At 41.7% G+C, this 14,149-nt stretch overlaps 1 protein-coding gene across 3 annotated transcripts in view; it reads left to right on the top strand.

Annotated features, from left to right (window-relative positions):
* The window catches only part of GPC1 (glypican 1), a 285,536-nt gene that overhangs the window by 20,834 nt on the left and 250,553 nt on the right, over nt 1–14,149 (top strand). The window contains exon 1 of one of the 3 annotated variants that reach the window (XM_067538900.1): nt 2,254–2,347. The exons of the other annotated variants lie outside the window; for them this stretch is intronic. The gene's annotated coding sequence lies outside the window, so the exon portion shown is untranslated. Of the gene's footprint in view, nt 1–2,253; nt 2,348–14,149 lie in introns of those variants that run through there. 3 annotated transcript variants of the gene reach the window in all.

Raw genomic sequence — 14,149 nt, 5'->3', positions numbered from 1 at the left:
TGTGTTTGTTTGGACACCAACATCTTTAAACCCAGTTTTCCTGGAAATACAAGGGGTATGCTTTACCCAGTAAGATGACAGTCCTTTAGATATTAAAGTATGTGCAAAGAATTCGAGCAAGGTGAACAAAAACCACGTTGGAATTCTCTTTGCCATATTCTATGCCGGTCAAATTGTGTTACTGTTCCTCCCAACCAGCAGGCGGCGGCAGATGGCTGGGATGGCCAATAATATATAGGAGATCCCTTATATAAGAGTCTAGCCAACTCTCAGATCTCAGTTGTTTCTCTCTCCAGCAAATGGAGGACCTCTATCCCGCAGCCAGTCCAGAGAGTGAAGCAGGCCAGAGAGGCCTAGGAGCCTAATGGATGCAACTATTCGGCATAAAGTGGTGATGCTCTGAACCACCATACCCATGTTCCCCAGCTGTTTGTCTCCCCATTCTACCCGCTGAGGTGGCTGGAATCCAGGGCTTGCACCTTTTCAAGGAGGGGCTTTTACTACTAGGCCCAAACTTTGTGAATGCTTCAGACTTCAAAGAAGAGGCCATGGTGGATAAAAAGAGATAATTTTAAAAAATTGGATTTTTTTAAATTTAAATAAAAGATAAATTTTAAAATAAACCTATTTAAAATTAAATTTGAATTTGACAATTTACGTTGAGACCTAAATTTACAATAATCTATTAAAAGCATTCAAATTAAATTAAAATATACTGTTAAGCAATACAAGTTTGCTTAAGTTTTAAGAAATATAAACTACTGAACTTGTGGGAGTCTCTGGCTGAGCACCTGTACCTGGAGTTTGCTTAGACAGCTCTTGACAGCAGTTACCTCTTCTGCATATGCAGAGTGAGTATTTTCTTCATTTCAGTTTATTCAACTAGTTCAGTTCAACGACTTGTTAATTTTAAGTTTGGAAACCGATTGGAAGTTGAAAAGCAGGAAACCTTGTTTTCCTCTTCCTAGCTATGAATAAAATCTAAGTATAAGAGATCTACAGGTTCTAAAATCACGAAGGATGTAGTAACTCCAAAAAAGCAGTTCAATTCACTAACTACAGATAAATAGTTTAGATATCAAAATGGATTCATTAAACAATTTAGCTAAACTTTTTTCTTGTCTATCCAGTGTATTTAAGAATTTTATTAATACACAAAAACAGCATTTTAATATTTGTATCTTTATTGAATTTGAATTTCCGTCCAAATAGAGCTTGAGCAACAACTCACAAGTTAAAAATTAATCATCTGGGAAATTAATCATCATCTAGGAAATTAGAAATGCATCATTCACCTTTTTCTAACATTTTAAAAATATAAAAATTAAGATTGAATAAATGTAAACTAAGCTATATAATTGCTTAAGTAATACTAAATCTATACACATTTATTTTCCTTGTTAACAGAAAGAAGCACTAAATGTAGTATAAAGGAAACATTTAGTTGCAAATCAGCGTTTTAATTGTTACAACCAATGAGAATCAACCTTTCTGCAGGAAAATAACTGAAATGCAAACGATTTTAAATCATTGATTTAAATCAAGGTTTCCTGCTTATTGATTTCATTCCCTTTGATTTAAATCAATCCCCCCACAGAAGAAGCTAGCAAAGAATGTCTCTAGATGTGGGGGAATCCCTAGGTGATGTAAAGCCAGTGTAGCTGGCTCTATGCTGTCCCTCCACTTCCCAGGATGCAAGGCGAGGGGGCATTCCCAAGGAAAAGAAAGCAATCTTGGTGTGACACACTGTACCTCAAAATAGCACCCTGTAACTCCCATAGTCATCATTTGTATATGGTTGTGATATTTCTTACAAAGCATGTCATGTAAGGTACCATATGAAGAGTCGTGATCTGATGAAACTCGTCGTTCTGTCAAAATATGTCATTCATCTATGTGAAGTTATGAGCTTTTGCTATATGATGGTTGTTGAAATATATTGTGAGTTTGGGACGCCCACTGCTAGCTCTCCAGTAACGACCCACACCCAAATGGGTGTTAAGCGACCATCACAAGCCATTGACCAGCAGGGGAATTGTAATCAAGACATTGACAGTTCTGTAAGAGACAGTTGTGTAAGCACCACACAAAGGGGTTGCTCAATGCTGTGACTCAGCAAGGCTCACCAGGACATGCTTGGGCTAGTATCTTTCTTGGGACATGAACTGATAGTATAAAATAAGGGGCTGTGGCATCATGACATCCCTTCCCTCCTCCCCCACCTACGCTAAATACAACAAGAATGCTGGGAAGACAAAGACTTTGAACTGAAGACATTGATCCCAGGCTGAAAAGGAAATTCAGCCTATGTATTAAGAACTGTAACCTAACTGCAATATCCAGTGGGGTGAGAAAAGCTGTTTGATTCAAATCTTGCTTAGTCTTAAAGTTTAGGATTTAGACTGATTTTATTTTTACTTCTTAGGTAAATATTTCTGACCTTGTAATTCCTACCACTTATAATCTGTCTTTCTGCAGTTAATAAACTTATTTTAATGTTTTATTTTTACCAGTGAGTTTGTCTAAAGTGCTTGGGGAATCTGCTCAGATTACAAAGACTGGTGCATGTCCACTGTCCTTTGACAAAGCGGCAAACTAATTAATGAGCTTGCATCATTCAAGAGAAGGTTTGGAGCAGTATTTCTGGGGTGCAAGGCTGGGGGGAGGGATTTGCTGCTGTTTCCCTGTGTATGGTTCATGCGTGGCTTAGAGAGCATTCATGCGACTTAGCTGGTGTGTCTCTGTGTTGGTGGCTGAGTAATAACAGCATCTGGAGCAGTTGGCTGTTTGCCACTAGCACAGCATTTTGAGAGAGAGCCCAGGCTGGAGAGGTAAGGGGGCACAGTGATCCCACAGTTCCAGGTTGTACTCCTGTCACACTCAAGTGGTCAGAATGGCTCCCTTAGGGCTGTTGGCAGGCTGGTCTAACTTAGAGCAGCTTCAAAACTTCTTCAAGTTATGTGGGGGGTTGGGATGGCCCATTGGTGGCTGTAGGCTCAGGCAGCCACCCAGCTGCTACCAGGCCACCTGTGTCTGCTCTAGCACTGAGCTCAGCGTGGCTGAACTGGATGACCTGCCTCAGATTGTTTTCTCTCCACCTGGTGGGTTGGGGAAAACTATATCACAAGGGTCTGTGTTGGTCTGGAAAATGGCAAAGAAAGAAAATGATCAGTTAGGATCCCTGCATCCTCCAATGCTTTGTGTGATTTGTTGGACTATAAAGCATGGGTCCCATACTGTGAGGTACTAAGCATTGAACACCATCAGTTCCAGAGGTCCTCAGTGCTTCACAGGGTCAGACACAGAAATGCTGAGTGGTCTGAATATCTCAAGTTCCAAGGAGGAGCAAACTGGGCACTTTGTGGACAGAAGATTGTCCCTAGCACCTGAAATATTCATGCCTCTGCATTTCTCACTAGTTCCTCTACGGCAGTGGTTTTCCAAACTTTTTAGGCTGAGTACCCCTTTCCAAATAATGTAGTCTACCACATACCCCTATCTCAGATCAGGTCATGATATCCCTATGGTTAGATTGCTAAGTCTTGCTAAATAAAGCGTGTTGTCTGCCATTACAGGATTTTTCTCACGTACTCCCTGACAAGAACTCGTGTTCCCCTTGAAAACCACTGCTCTATGGAGATGCATTATTCTTGGCATCAGTAAATGGCTTATCTGTCTTTTAGGGTCAAAGTGCTGTGATGGCAGTTGATGAGGTGTGGGTGAGGAAGGACATTTAAAATAGGAGCTGCATGAAAGAAAACCACTTCAGTTCAGAATATGAATAGACTATGAAGATTCATTGCAGTTATATTGATGAACCAGTCTGAAGTTGATGACTTGAGCATACACAATTGTGTAGAAAGTAAGCATAAGTACTAACAACCCTATAATTGTCCTTTCTTGCTAAAGAAGTCTGTTTGGTGATTGTTTTTTCTCTACCTCTTAACAGATGTGGGCTCTGTTTAAATATTTGCTTTTCAACTAACATTCTTCCTACCTAGTTAATTTGCTTTCAGACATTGTTTATTTTTGTTTTTGTTAGAAGACAATTTGTTTGGGTGCTGTGGAAAAGTCCTACTCTTTTGACAATCTTTTTCATAGACTCTTAAGGGCTTTGTTTTGAAGTTCGCTCAGAAATACGGTATCATTTTTATGGTTTATCCCCTTCTGTTTAAAATCAATTGACAATAGCATGAACCATTAAACACCCATCCGGGCTAACCTTCAGTTTGACAGATCTCCTCTTTATATCCAGGACCATATATATGTGACAGGGCTTTACTTTTAAAAAGGAAGCTAATTGAGAAGGAAAATGATTAGAACTGGTCAGAAAGTTGGCTTGTAAAATCCTCTTGGGGGAAAATGGCAAAATACTGAGAGGCACTGGAGAGCTTAATATACACAGAAACTATCATGAGGATCCTCCTCCCTTCCCTCCCAGATTCCTGGTCTCTCTCTCTCACAATAGTGTGAACATGTGCTAATAGAGCAGATCACTTACTAGTAATTGAACGAGCTGCTTGAATTCCTTCAGTAAGGGTGGGAAGAATGGTCTAGTCTGGATAGGGCATTGGACTGGGACTCAAAAGACCTGTGTTCAATTCCTGGCCAAGGCTTAGACTCCCACTGTGACCTTCCCTACGTCACACCTCTGTGAGGATAAAATCTCCTAATAACTGTGGGATACTCCGATGGTACCGTGAGATACAGATGTACCGTAGATAGGATTAATCTTTCTGAAGGAGTATTTGTCTATGTTATGAAGATAAAAATTACCTAGGCAAGCTCACAGGTACAGATTCTATTCAGTTGCCTATATTCCATGTTTAATCTAAGCCAGAACTTGAGGGGCTGTGTGGAGCATAATAGAGGTATGGTAGTCAATCTGGAAAGATAAAGAGAACTATAGAGTCTCTCTGAGTCCACAAGCCTCCATAAAGAATCAGTTACCTAGGTCCTATTGCTGATTCCAGTCTCTTCTGTACTGTGAAAGTAGTAGCCATACCTTTTTAATTTCTGAAGCTATCTAATTAATAAAAAAGGGGAAGGAAAACCTCTTAGTTCAGGACTGCAGTGCAACAAGTACAACTAGTGCCAATGAAAGGAATTCCGCTATAAAAAATTGCTAGTAGATAGCGTGTGTGTCTATGGGGGATGGGGAGGGACGGTTAATAAATCCTTTGTCTCTTCTCTGGTCAGCTATTACACAACAGAGCAAGTGACTAGCAAGAAACAAAAAGGAAGCCCTTTTGTAATTAGGAGAAATAATAAAATATGTCTTACGTGATTATGTGATTATAGGGTTGTAACAGTTGCAACTGAGTTGGAACCAGATCAATTTTTTGATTTTTTATATATATATATATATAATCATATATCATTTCATGTAATTTTTAAACCTGTGTTGTACAGATAACAAAGTTACCCTTTATTTGTCAGATGTAGTTGATGTGCTCTTAAAGCTTAATTTCTTCAGGAACTTGTCATTATTGGAGGCGCTAACAGAACTGTGACCAGCAGCAGCTGGGCCGAGCATGGCAAGTCTGCAGATTTGACAAGATAGCTGAGCGTCTTTTAACTCTCGAAGTGTCCCAACAGCCAAACTTTCAATAACTGGGGTTTGTAGCTTTATCCTCAGAAGATCTGCCAAGCTGTTCCACTCCTGTTTGTTTGGTCTGATTTAACCACTTTCCTCTGGAAGATATCCTATTCACTCTCCACAGCTGTCTGACAGGCCTTTATGGCCATCTACAGAAGCAAATGTGTTTGTATGCCGTGATGTAAATCTTTGAGTTATCATCAAATCCCACTGGGTCCTTTTTCCTGCCTGGAAAAAAGGCACTTTTAAAAAACATCCACATCACCTGCGAGTCCACATCTTCCACCTTTGACCTGATCTTTTGTGAAGATTTCACCATAGTCCCTCCCTTTATCTCAGTACTTTTGAAAATCTTAGGCCCAGATTTTCAAAAGTGCTTAGTCCTGAGCAGCTCCCATTGGGAAAAGGGTATCTCCCACAATAAAGTGGTTGAATCAAATTGAAAAAGCAAGAGCAACAGAATTTAGTAGATCTGAAAATAAGACCCCTTTAATGAAGGTTTGGATGATGGAACGTGTTTCCCTTTCAACTGTCGTTGACCGCTGTTTGTGAACAATAGGAGCTTGCTGTATTCTGAGCAGTTTTGCAAATCCGGATACTTCATTTAGGTAGCTATATAGGCACTGAACTCTTTGAAGAGCCAGCCACATATTTAGGTGTCTAAGTTGGAACTGTTGGGTGCTGAGCTCTTTTGAATGTCTGGCCCTTAGCCTTTAAAATCTTTGATTATAAAATCATGCCAGATTGGAGAGTGAAAGCTTCCCTACATGTTTTGTTGAGTATCAGGATATTTGGCGTTTGCTACAGCAGAAAGCTTATCAGTAATGCATGAATGAATGCTTTCTACCTTGCCCAACCATTAGTTAACAAAAACAACGAGAGTTCTGTAGTACTTTAAAGACTAACAAATTTAATTTCAGCAGGCATAAGCTTTCATGGGCTTCAGCTCACTTCCTCAGATGCGGTTGGTAGAAATAATACAGCAAATATTGGCAACATATATAGGAGGCAACATATACAGTTAACAGCACCTTTTAAAAGGTATTTCCAAGACACAACCTGATCATAGGTCCTAGCATCTGTTCAACCTTTCTGAGCTGTCTGTCACCACTGTGAACTCTGTTATAGCTTTGTTTACATAAACATCAGCAATGAAAATAGGAGTCTAGACAGATTACAGCCACCTCTTACATGTCCCAAGCTTATTTTATGGAACTTCATGAAGTGAGCCTTTTACTTCCCTATGCAGTTTCACTTTTAGTGGCTTGCTAAGGGGGTATAACATGTTCCCAGTGTGCATTAGTGCCCTGCAAAACATGTCTGACACGTGCTAGGCCAGGGCAATTTGTAAAGGTGCATGGTCCAGGTTGACAGGACTAAAATGGAACTTGCTGCCCATAGTTTGGATTATTGTGCTTCTTTTTTTTAAGTTAATTTAGTGATCGTGAAATGTGCTGGACTGACAGCCCTAAAACCTGAAATCTTCTGTTTAGCCAAAGAATAGGTACAACATGAGCTAGGTGGCAGTAATACCAGCTTCCCCACTAACTGTGACTTTGGTGTGCCATCTTCAGGCATGAGAGGTGGTTCTTTCTCTGTCTGTCTTATATCTTTGACCTTTGCAGAAGCAGCCAGTAACAAAAGCATGTACTGAGGTGGGTGTTTCAGTGATGTGAACACATGTATAATAGCAAATAGGCTGAAGCTATCAACTCTTTTCAGATTGGCCAGCCTAGCAGCTTTCAGAAGATAAGACTTCACGTGAGATTCTCAAAAGCTCAGTGTTGACCTAACTCTGCTTTCATTGAAATTAATAGTAAAACTCCCAGTGACCTCAGTGGGAGCAGCTAGACCAGTGCTGAGTCCTTTTGAAAATCCTGGTCCAACAGGTGACCTAGAGGTAAAGGCTCCCTGTCTGGTTCTGATTACTTGAGTCAACCAGCCTTCCAAATGGGTTGTCTCTTTGAAAAACTATCTGTCCCTGAAAACAAGCCCCGTGACATACAGCCGTTAAAATGGAAATCAGTCTGTTGTGCAACCTATTAATAGCAAATCCAGCCAATTGGTCTTTTCCACTGTTCCAAGTGTGTGTTGGCTGTCAGCATGGGGGCCGGCACAATGTGCATGTGTGTGTCTGCAAACCAAACCAAATCTTGTATGTCTCACCGGGAGTCAGCAGGATTCTTCAGCAGAAGCAATCCTAACAAAATGATACCCTGACTCAGAGGCCACTCTCCCCTTCTGTGTCTTCACAGCCCTGCTTACAGCCCTTCTCCTGGGGACGTAGGGAAAGTAGAAATGGAATTAGCCTCTTGACTACTGGGGCCCAGGTAGTAGCTGTGTCAGTCTAATTTTAAGCCCAGTTTACCAGTTTGGACTGCACTGTGTTAAATGTGGGTCCATGTGGTATTATCAAAACCGAAGAGCTTACTGACTGACTGGGATTTTACATTCAGCATCATTCACACCCCTGGTGCGACAGAATAAACTAAACCACGGCAGCTCACTTTAACCTTTACAACAGACGAAGATAGGCTTTTATGGATTGAAGAAACTTGGTAGGGAGGAAGCAGGACTATTTTTCAAACAAACCTGATTGCATGAGCCTCAGTTCTGGCTCTCTGTCATCAAGGCATCATCAGCAAGGAAGGCCACTCATCTCTGTGTGTTCTGTTTTGTGTTTGTAATGACGGCCCTGTTGAAAATGCATCTTGAGTCCAATAGAAAGATGCTGTGGGCCAGGGGCATGTGTTAAAGGAACAGGGCTGAGAAAGGTGATCTGGGTGCTTTCAGGAATGGAATGGCTGAGGAATGAACCCTTCCACAAATGAACTCTGTGGCTTGTGTACAGCTGTGCATTCTGAACACGTTTCCGCCATCTCATTCATCAGCGACCGAACAAAAAGGCTGTCTCGTTTCAGTACACATCTCCACCATTAAGGCCCTTCATTTGATGAGGCTTATGTGGTCTGCAGTTCTTGGCAATGGCATGACTGTTTCTCTCATAGAAATTACTCAGGCAGCTTCCTTGAGTTATTCATGCTCTAGAGAACTTAGCCAGCATTGCTGGATTCAGCCCCAGTTATTTCCTTGCTGTGCTGAGCTGCGCTGTTCAGCTCACATCTGTAAGTGCTGGCTGTAACTAGGAAAGTATCCTGGAAACTGTGAGATGCTCTACAATCTGGAAAGTGCTCATACATAGCCAAGGATGGACATTGGGGCTGGGAAAAGAGATTAGGATGGAGTATGAGAAACTTCACTAAGCAAGTTGGAGTTTTGCAATGTCATTGGGTCAGTACTTTTTTGCTCTCTATTATTTCTCCAACCCTAACTTTCCGTCTCCTACAGCGTGTTCCTTTTCCCCACAAAACAATGATGACTGATAGCTCTAAAATATCAGTTTTCACTGTGTGGAATGGGGGCCAGGAAGTAGCAATGTAGTTTGCACGTTTCAATTCAATTTACAGTGTCCTTGAATTTCCTCCTTGCTAAAAGGTAAATCTGTCACCGAAAAACACAATGTAACTGTTTCTGAGCAGAAGATCCTGGGAAGTGGCGCAAAAGCAGTACAGTACACCCTTTTTAATGGTGCAAAAGCAGGACAGTTAACCATCACAAAACCTTATTTTGAGCTGTAGAGAATCTATGAACATGGGTTTCAGGGGACCAGATGATGTTTGTTTGCGTTTAAATGGAAAGCTTGAAGTCATTTGTAGCCTACAGGGGAAATAGTAGTCTTTTCAAGGCAACTTTACCGCATGCTGACTAATTGACTTCTTCGCAATTCATGTTTCCTTATTGAGAAAATGGCCTGTCTGATACTGTCATCTTGCCCTGCTGCCTATGATTATGATTTCTTTATTCACTCTTTGCAATTTGAGACTCCAGTTTGTTGGAATTATTACTCTTCTAATGACTTTCATTGCTAATTTATTTTTAAGTGTTCCCTGGACAGCCACAGCTCCAAACACTTGTAGGTGGCTTGGCAGCTTGTCAGGGTTATTCCTGTAGGAGGTTCTTCTTAACTGTACTTGGTTTCATTCCTTTTAAAAACAACCCTGTGTTTTATGCCAACATTATACATTGATGTTTCAGAATTACTTTTCTTTTTTTACTTGTTAATTTCTGTTTGTAGTTCAGAACTGGTGCTTAGAATTAATATGCCAATGCTGTCTAATGGTGATGTTTTCAAAAGCAACTTCAGTGACTTAGGGGCACAAGTTCTATTGAAATTCAAAAGAACATGTGCTCTTAAGTCATGTTGGATGGGACTTTATCGGTTTATCCACTCTTCTAGTGTGCATGCGATGAGTGAGTGTTGTGAATGAAAAGCACTCCTGCATGCTCACTCCTTTGAGTGTCCAAGATGCAGTGGAAGACTGTTGATTTGTGTGTTCCAGAAACTCTCTTACAGTTTCACACAAATCAACAGTCTTCCAGTGCATCTTGGACAATGGTTCTTACATTTGCTCTAATGACAGTAATTCCACCGTCTGTCCCTCCCCAGCCCCCAAAGCTTTCCCTTTCAAAGCCCACCATCATTATTCAAACCCCTCAGATAACACGCTTGGCTTTGAGCTTCCTACACAAGTCCTGGCCTCCTGTCTCCCTGCAGTAATAAAAAGTGGGAAAAGCTTTGCTAGAAAATAAATCCAGAGTCAAACATTTAAGAAATGTGGGTGGTCCAGAGCAAGCACGTGTATCTGCAGACATTTGTTCTGTTTGCAGACTTACTAGGTCCTGCATTGTGTTTTGGCAAAATAGACAGAAGACTGCGTGTTAGAAAACATTCTGCTACTCCCTCCGTTTGAACTTTTATTTCCCACACACTTCCCCACCCTGACAAAGCTGAGGGGGCACTTGCTGGTATTAGGAACAATACTGAAGATGAACTAACTACATCAGATGAAATAGGATCCTGTCTGCCTCTGAATTCAAAACCGAATTAGAAATGAAACTTTGAGATTCTATATTTGGTGAGGTTTTCTTCACTTTTGGTTTCCATCACTGGAACTGGGTGGACCAATATTCAATGGGAAATACTGCTCTTGCAAAAGTATTGGATGCCTCTCGAGAGAGCTTGTCCTTGTGAGATTTCCATCCCAATTTTGCATGCTCATGAAGTCAGGCTCATTTGAATAAACATCCTAGCTTTTGGATGCTCATCCAAATGGAACCTGAACTTCAAACTCGTGTGAAGTTTGCCTATCTGGATCATGGTCCAGGGTTTTGGAATGGAGGATGCAGTTTTGTTCCATTTAATCAATGATTGAGACGTTTGGATTTCAAACTTAATCTTCTCTACCCTCCCAGTGAAACTTTCTGGAGTCATTATATTACAAATTCCTAAAGAGGTTGGCATGTTTTGTAGATAGTAGAGAAGCGGAGTTGGAGAATGCTCTATTTCAACACATGATTGAAGGCAAAGATTGAGTCTGTTTCATCTGTATTCTGTGGAGAGTAATTTGCAATAATAGTTTGAGAGCCACTGCATGGCAGTTGCTCATAATACTTTGTCGTCTTGTTTTCCAGGGGAAGTTGTGTTACAATCTTGTGCCCGTAACTAGAATGTGTTGAGAAGCATGGCAGATCATTGCTTTGTTTTCTTTCTGTTTGAAATGTTGAAAAGGGTCCATACGCGAGCATTGACCACCTGGCAGTTATTTAAAATTACAAAATTAAGTGCAGATTTCAGTCAGCTTCTTGCACCTTCTGCCAAGTAGCAGCTCTAAATACACATACCACCACCCCAACACACGTCAGCCAGTTTTCTTCTGTAAATCTCCTCGGAGGCCAGGTGAAACAAATAGGTCCAGCAGTGTGCCCTGAAAGTCTAACTTCCTAGGAATTCTTTTGAGGAAATCTTTAGCTGATGGTGAAAATTCATGTTATCACTTTGTTTCTGCTTCACTGATATCCATGGGAATTTTGCCACTGACCTCAGTGGGAACAGGGGAAAGGTCTGTGGGGTAGATTGGCAGGTCCCTGTGGGATGAGATTGTTGATGAATCTACATCCTAAAGGAGACATAGCATCTAACCACCTGCTTCATGACTCGCATTACCTATCGCAACGGTTCCCAACCTGGGGTGTGGGACCTCCTTGGGGGGGGCACCAAGATTACAGGAGGTCCATGAGGCTTCAGTAATATTGAGATCTTTTAGCCCACCCCCCTCTCCCCACCTCCCCCCCGAGCTTCGCAGGGCCCGCCTCCATTATCCTCAGTCCAAGAGGGACAGGAAGAGGTGGGGGTATACGGGGCGTGTGGTGGCGGCTGTGCCGGGGAAGGCTTCGCTTCTTACTCAGGTAAGAGTCATTTATTATTATTATTATTTATAAAATTTGGTGGTGGTGTTATCATTATATGTGTGTGTTAAGGATTATGTGTTAATGGCAGGTGAGGGAGCGGGGTGGGGCAGTGGGTGGGGGAACAGGTGTTTTACATAGTGTTAACTAGTGGGGCTTTTACTCAAAAAGCTTGGGAACCCCTCCTGTCAGTATAATTGTGCATGTTCTGAGAGAGGAAATTGTGTTTGTGGTCACTCCCCAAGACTGCTGGAGGAAGGGCCTCACATTTTATTTTATTTTATTTTATTTTATTTATTTATTTATTAGAGCAACTCCACTGATCTCAATGAGACTCTTTAGTTAATTACTGCAGTTGCTCAGCTGTCATGTTAGATACTCAGCAGATTGTGGGTTAGGAATAACTGATACATTCATTAATATGTATCATCCTGTATTTTGCCTGCAGTAGTGTATATCACCAAAGATCTCATAGCTCTTTACATAAAGTAATGGTTCAGCTTTATTATCCCCATTGTACAGGTGGGGCAGCTGAGGCACAGAGATGTTAAGTGATTTGCCCAAGGTCACACAATGAGCACAGTATTTACAATTACATTTCTTGAGTTCCTTGCTGTGGTGCTATTCTTTGCTGTCCCCTTTAACTATGCTTACGCTGTTTCACAACAGCAACTACCACGAAACTGCAATGACAGTAGATGGGAAGAGAGAAGTAATTGGGTCAACTTGACTGATATTTAAATTAGGATATTTCTGCTGAAAGACAGTGGGAAATCTTTATTTTCCTTTCCTTTTTTCCCTCTGTCTCCTGCACCAGTGGCAGATTTAGTTTTGCTTTTAATCTTGCCTTGTTCTGGGGGGGAAGCATAGTTTAAATCCGGCTATGTCACTTTACATCAGGAAGGAGAAGGCTGCTTACTCGGGCTGCAATCAGAGGTGTGGCTGCAGCAAATACAGATGTACCCGAGCTAGTTCTGATCTAGCTAGCTCGAATGACAATACCAGGGTTGTTGTACAAGCCCACCCGGGACCCTGGATAGGGTGACTTGAGAAACTAGCCCATGCAGCCGTAGCTTCACTGTAACCATCATTTAGGCTAGCTCGGGTGTGTCTATACTGGCTGCAATCACGTCTAATTGCAGTGAAGACCTACCTTTTGTCTAGTTCTATTTGAGCTTGATCTGGTGATTCCAAAAGTGCTGACTAGACCCTCTAAGACACGATTTTCCCTGATGGTCCTTGAAGTAAAAGGGCCCAGCAAGATATAAGCTGAGTTATAAAAGACCATAATGTGACTGCTGAATAATTGACATTATACAGTCATGTTACCACTAATTAATCTTAAATGAGCAGCATTCGATATTACGTGAGTTGTAGCATAACATGTGATTTGCAGTAATGCCCAGTACAGGACATAAATAGCTTCAGTGTTTCTACTCTGAGAACAGATTGTGAGTCTGTGACCAGGAGCCTCCCTGGATTAGGAAGAAACTCTAGGTTCTAAGGCTAAGGATGGTGAAGACTGAGCATTTTGTGGCTGTGATGCGTTTTTCACAGTAGTAAAAGATGCCTCCTCAGAAACCAGCAATCCAGCTCTGTATCTTCATCACAACGGGTGTCAGTGGTTTGGGGAAAGTATTGTGGGTTTTATTTGTATTTAAAATGCCATGACCATGGGTCTGGATAAAGAATCACAAGGGCTCTTCAACAACATTTTTATGGTAAGAAAGCCTTTATTCCAAGTAATTTAAAAACCAAGTAAAGTTCACTGATTAGCAGAAGGATTGCTGAAGGTCTCCAGGGTATTAGGATAGTGGAAGGTCACTGTGGGTATGTCTAGAGGGTGATAAAACACCTGTGTCTAGTCCATGTCAGCTGAGTCGGGCTTGTGGGCCTCAGGCTGTGGGGCTATTAGTTTGCACTGTAGACATCTAGGCTTGGCCTGAAAGGAAAAGGGCTGTAGCAGACTCACAAGTGGAACTCTGTTTGCTTTCAGCAGGGTGGAGTTGGGGATTCTGTGACGTGTTTGTGCAGGGGGGCATGGAGCCAGGCTCATGGATGCGAAGGGTGCAGGTTGCAGCTACTGTGTCCCTGGTTGCACAGCTGCAATTACCACAAACCCTGGTGCAGGGTGGGCCCATGTGACAGCCTAAAGGCTGGAATGCCAGCAGCATAGGGCCTGTAGAGGCCTGCCCATGATCTAAGGGTGGGTTCTTTTCCCTAAAAGCCAGCTTAATTCCTCAT

The sequence above is a fragment of the Emydura macquarii genome, unplaced genomic scaffold, assembly GCF_026122565.2.
Source record: "Emydura macquarii macquarii isolate MOO-44397 ecotype Brisbane River unplaced genomic scaffold, CSIRO-AGI_Emac_v2 contig_499, whole genome shotgun sequence".
Lineage (NCBI taxonomy): Eukaryota > Metazoa > Chordata > Testudines > Chelidae > Emydura > Emydura macquarii.
The sequence above is the reverse complement of the archived record's forward strand: the minus strand, read 5'-3'. Positions and strand labels throughout refer to the sequence as shown.